This window comes from Herpailurus yagouaroundi, unplaced genomic scaffold (genome assembly GCF_014898765.1).
Source record: "Herpailurus yagouaroundi ecotype Mexico unplaced genomic scaffold, PumYag 199, whole genome shotgun sequence".
Lineage (NCBI taxonomy): Eukaryota > Metazoa > Chordata > Mammalia > Carnivora > Felidae > Herpailurus > Herpailurus yagouaroundi.
The window spans coordinates 14,854,787-14,860,607 of record NW_024412430.1 but is presented as its reverse complement, the minus strand read 5'-3'; the positions used below and the strand labels follow the sequence as shown (position 1 = coordinate 14,860,607).

At 41.7% G+C, this 5,821-nt stretch overlaps 1 non-coding gene across 1 annotated transcript; it reads left to right on the top strand.

Moving 5' to 3' along the window:
• The first annotated feature begins 559 nt into the window (after nucleotides 1-559).
• Nucleotides 560-666, top strand: LOC121013803 (U6 spliceosomal RNA). The gene has a single exon (XR_005782931.1). It is a non-coding gene; the product is annotated as a U6 spliceosomal RNA (small nuclear RNA).
• The last annotated feature ends 5,155 nt before the right edge of the window (nucleotides 667-5,821 follow it).

Genomic DNA, 5,821 nt, shown 5'->3' with positions numbered 1-5,821 from the left:
ACGTGTCTGTCCGTCTCTCCATTCTCTGTTCATCCATCTGTCCATCTTATTTTTATGATGCGTTTCAGAGGACATGATAATAACCAGCACATCTAAGCCCCTCTGGTTTTCAAGGCCACATGTTACGGGGATTCATCTTCCCAGTGTAGGTCCCTGTGTCTGGGGTGCCTGGTGTGATAATCTGTTTCTTTCCCCTCTCTGTGCCCACATTATCCCTCCCTCCTACAGACAGTCCCGTGGGTCAGTTTGGTTCCCGACCGCGTCTCCACCTTTCCTACCCTCTTCAGTGTGGCCTCTTCTCTACATTTAGCTGTGGAGACTCTGTCCTGCCAGTCTTCGGGTCATTTTCTGGGTTAGTCACCCTGATGTGGGTGTTATCTAGGTGTATCCATGGGACAAGTTAAGCCCAGGATTCTCCTACTCCGCCACCCTCCCTGGAGGTCTCTAATTAATTTTCAATATTAATCTTGGATACCACAACCTTTTATAGTCACTTACTAGTTCTAGTAGTTCTCTTTTAGATTCCTTAGAATTTCCTATGTTAAAAAAAACAACTGTCGTGCTCGCTTCGGCAGCGCTTATACTGAAATTGGAACGATACAGAGAAGATTGGCATGGCCCCTGTGCAAGGATGACACGCAAATTTGCGAAGTGTTCCATATTTTTAAGGGGCACTAAGGAATCTACCCCTGCAATGGATGTAAATTTTAAAAAATTTAAAATAAAATAAAAACGAAAACAAAAACAAAACTGTCATCTGCAAATAGAGATGACTTTCTCTGTTTTCTGATCTTTATGCCTTTTATGTTTTTTTCTTGACTTTTTGAAATTCTTGTGATTTCCAGTACAATGTTGAATAGATCTGGGAAAGCAGTTGTCCTTGACATTCTCCTGATTGTAAGGAAAGTCCACTTGTCACCATTAAGTATAATGTGTGTGGTCTATCTTTTGTGGGTGCCAATGATCACATCGGGGAAGTTTACTTCTTTGCCTAGCTTGTTGGAAATTTTTATTATAATTAGGCATTAGATTTTGTTAAGTATTTTTCTGGATCTGTTGAGACTATCATATTGTATAAATGTAGTGAATTACCTGGAATGAAATAGTTTGCATAGAACTGGTATTAATTCTTCATTAAATTTTTGATAGGATTCACCTGCAAAGTGACTGGGGCTTAAGGTTTTAGCAAGAGATTGATTTAGTAGATATAGGACACTTCAGATTTTTTCCTCGTGTCGATTTGATGTTTTATATTCTTCCGTGGAATTACTGCATTTCATCTAAGATGTCAGATTAAAATTTCTTCATAGTTTACGTGTTATCCTCGTTTTTTATCATTGTTTTTAAAGTTTATTTATGTATTTTGAGACAGACAGAGACAGCATGAGTGGGAGAGGGGCAGAGAGAAAGGGAGACAGAGAAAATCCCAAGCAGGTTCTGTGTTGCCATTATAGAGCCGGCTGTGGGGCTCGAACCCACGAAGACATGAGGTCAAGACCTGAGCTGAAATCAAGAGTCAGACACTTAACCGAGAAGCCACCTAGGCGCCCCTCCACGTTATCCTCTTCATAATATTTATTATAATTTGTTTTCTCCTGATAATTGGTTATTAATGTCTGATCTTTCTTTTTTTTGATCAGCATCGCTAGAGGTTTATCAATTTTATAAGTCTTTTCGACAAATCAGCTATGGGTTGCATTTTTTTTCTCTTTTGCTTACCTCTTTTCTATTTCATTGATTTCTCTTTATAATTTTCTTTGTTTTTTTTTATTCTGTGATTTTGCTCTGCCCTTGTGTTTTAACTTCTTACAGTGAAGCTTTAAGTCGGTATTTTGTCCTTTTATTCTTTTCTAGTATAATTTCCTGAAGTCGTTAACCTTCCACTAATTCTGGCTTTCCTGATATATAACCAGACTTCCCTATGTTGCATCTTCATTGTCATCCTGTTCAAATACATTCTGATTTCTCTTCTGATTACTTCTTTGGTCACTGAGATATTGAGAATTATTTTAATTTTCAGGTACTTAGAAGTTGTGCAGATCTCTTTCCGTCACGGAAGCTGGACATTCGAAGTGTTGTGCTATTGAGTGTCTGGATTCCGCTGACTTCCTTTACGGAGTATTAAGGTTTGTTCGCTCAGATGGATTAGCTAATTTTAGGTCCGCTTGATTCTTCTGAGACTCGCTTTTTAGCTTTGCCTTGGCCGACTTAGGGAAGTCTTTATTCTAGGTCTAGTTTTGACATGCTCCTAAGGTGTGTCTGATCCTTGGTTTCTGCTGTTACGTCTTAATTGTTCAGCAAGGTCTCTCCACTCTGGCTGGACCTAGAAACTCTCCCCAGCCTGTGTTATCTCTGGCAATTGTTCAGCTTAGAGCTCTCTCATAGTTATTCTTGGCCCACTGTGGTTTTGACCATCTTCTGGGCATCAACCCTACACATATTTTATTTAAGATTTATTCAGCTAGAAACTCAAGGGGAGCCCTATGCAAACATTTTTAGTTTTTTCTTCCTATAGAAAGAGCTTGCTTTCGAGTAATCGGCCTTAGAAATTCCAGCAACTTCGGCCTTTCTGAATACCAATCTCTGTATCTTCCACTCAGCAAGATCTCTCCGTCCTGGTTTGCTTTGCAGACCATGTGCTGCAGTGTGGATAACGTCTCTAGACAGGAAACCAGGCTAATTGTAGCGGTGTCCTCATTGGTTTCCCTTCTGGATCACAGTTTTGCATTGCCTGTCTGTTCTCTGCTGTCCGACGGCACTGGTTCATAGATTTTCCTTGTTTCATGTAGTTTTCTTGTTTCAGTGGAAGGAAGAGCATGGTACCAGTTAATCTGTCGTGATTATGAGGGGAGCGTTCCCTGTTTGTTTCAAAAGAAAGAAATTCACACACTCAGAACACTTCACATTTCCCGGGCAGTAGTCATGGGTATTCATGAAAAGCCAGAAGCAATCAACATTTTCATTACTTTAGCATACATCCTAGCTCATTTGTGCAATTACCGTACGACCCACAAATCAGAGCCTTCTGTCCTGCAAGCCAAGAGAAATGAGTTTCAACTCACAAAATATTTGCAAACGTTTCCTTCCCTTCAGTGGTAGATCTGCCTTTTTGACTTTGATATATCCGTGACGCATGCCAATGACATATTTCTATGATCTTCCCGAATCTTCCTATGATCTTCAAGGGTACTTTCAGAAGATTGGCCATAGGCACAAAGAGTTACAATTACAGACCCTATTACAAAGCCATTTGTTTCTGCCACGAATGGTGAAGGGTGAAATTTTATCTGACTTGCAAGCTAATAAGTTAGTTTGCCACTGTTTCATGAATGCTGACAGAAGGCACAAGACTTCTGGCTCAGAGGTAAGGAGTTAATGACTCCGAGAAAGAGCAGTGGACAGAATGTCAGCATACTGTTAGTTTTCTGAGCCCCGATACCCAGAGGCAGGTGCAGAGGATCCAATGGGTGTCTGACCATGCAATGGTAGGCATTACAGGAGAGGAACAGCAAGCTTGGAGAACCCGCTGTTTTATAGCAAGCAGTAAGCAAGCTAAGCTCTTTGCTCCAGAGGAAGATATTATTTCATACCTGAAGGTTGATTGTTGCGTACACAACCCTGAGAAACAGCCCAGGCAAAGAGTAGTCAAGGCCTTGAACTCTTGGCATACTGAGTAAGACAGGAGTCCAGAAAGAGGCCTGCAGAGGAATTACGCCCAACACTTTTTCTCTGTGAGAAGGAGGGAGATTTTCTCATTTATAAACACCCAGAGAATGACAGTCTTGGAAATTTCATTCATAGGTCACATTGAGTTGAACAAACGCATATGTGAACAACCTTTGCAGCAAAGACAGGCACAGACAAGGCAGTTTAGAATGTCTCTTATAGCTAAAAGAAAATATCAATAGTGAAGGACATCCTACAGGGCACCTCTCTTCACAATTCTACTGAGACAGGCCCCTGGTCTTGGTAAACTAAACACCTGATGTAGAGAAGCAGATGCTTCTGTCATTCAAGGTAGCCCCCAAAGTGTAGACCAACAACACCAAATGAAAATGAACACCAACCTCTCGGCACTTCTCATTTGTTAGAGGGGACCAGACATCCATTAGGTAGAAATAATTCAAATAGGCTTTGGGCAGAAATAAAAGGAGATATCCAGACAGCAAGAGATGAAAAATAATTTAGAAACAGACTAAGTCAGTACAAAATCACTACGTTAGTACAGTTAGACTCACCCTAGAAGCCAGAGAACACGGGGCTGGACCTGCTCGGCTCATAAAGTGCACGGTTCAAGTAATGCAGCTTGGAAGGTCTGGTGGATAAGTCTGTGTGAGCATCTGAGTGAGACCTCCGTGTTAAAAGTCAAACAAAGAAGCCAAACTTAATAAACATTTTTCGAGGACCGAGCGGAGTTATATCTGCAGTAATAAAACATATGTGAGGGGGTCTGGCTTTCCCAACAGCTGGCTCCCAGATGAAGAGAGAAGGCTATGTTTGTGGGTCAAATAGAACATTCTGCGGTTCTAGCTGGATTACACTTGAGTTGGGTGTTTTTTTGTTTTTGTTTTAAGGTATTTTTTGTGTTTTGTTTGTGTTTTTGTTTTTGTTGGGTTTTTTTGATCACAGCTTTCAGAAACTCTTTATTTTCTGTCAAGCTTATTTCCATTTTCTGGCTGAGTAGCTTAAGACCACTCAGTGGTCCTTGCAGCTGCTCAGCAGCCTGAGCAGTGGGCGCTGTGGTCCGGTCCTCCGTGGCAGGCCAAGCGCCCACGTCTTGAGCAGACACCCGGATGGGTGTTGCACTCAGTTGTGTTTTTTTGTTTGTTTTTTTACTTTAAAAAAAAATGTTTATTTTTGATAGAGAGAGGGAGGGAGAAAGAGTGGGGGGAGGGCAGAGAAAGAGGGAGACAGAGGATCTGAAGCGGGCTCTGTGCTGACAGCAGCAAGGAGCCTGATGTGGGGCTTGAACCCATGAAGCATGAGATCATGACCTAAGCTGCTCACATGCTGAACTGACTGAGCCACCCAGGCCCCGTGAAAAGCTGTCAGTTTTAATAAAGGCAAGTAATTCCTACGTTCGATAATGAGAATCAGGATGTGGCTTATCTCAGGATGCAAATGTTTTAGAATGTTTGTCAGAGTTCGCGACTTTCAGGAAGGCAAGGCTTTAAGCAATGGAAAATTGTTCTGTCCTATATAATGGGACATAATGAGGCTAAGGGCACAATGTCATTTTTACTTTTTACACCATACACGTTTGACCTGTCACATAAGACACCGTCTACTTGAGGGAAGATTAAACAGATCATCTTAGTGACGAGGAAACTGAGATTCAGAGAAGATCAGTCACTTTCTCAAGGTAATATGACTAATAATTAACCGACCACGGATTGGAGCTTCCTGACTCCAAAGCCCACACACTCTTCCCACGCTCTCGCACATCCTCCTCGATGACACCTGGGTAGTTTTAAGAAAGAAAGAAGCCAGAGAAACAATGAAGAGAGCTTGTGCCACAAGAAAAACACAAGGAAAGCCTTTCGTCCAATGTCTTCACACTTGGAACACTTAATCCTCGAGGAAACATACTCGTAAAGCCCACATGGAGTGCGCGTTTCTATAGTATCCATGTTTCGTGAGGGTACTGTTCAGAGTCGGTACAAAAGTCTGAGCAGACCTGGGGATTTGATGTTTCAGGGACTCTCAAAATTGAGGCTGCCTTTCATTTTCCGGACAAAACCTTTTCTTTAATTCTTTATGTTGTGGCGGGGTAGAAATTTTGAGAGGCCAATAGAAAAGGTCTCAGGGTTCCTGGGTGGCT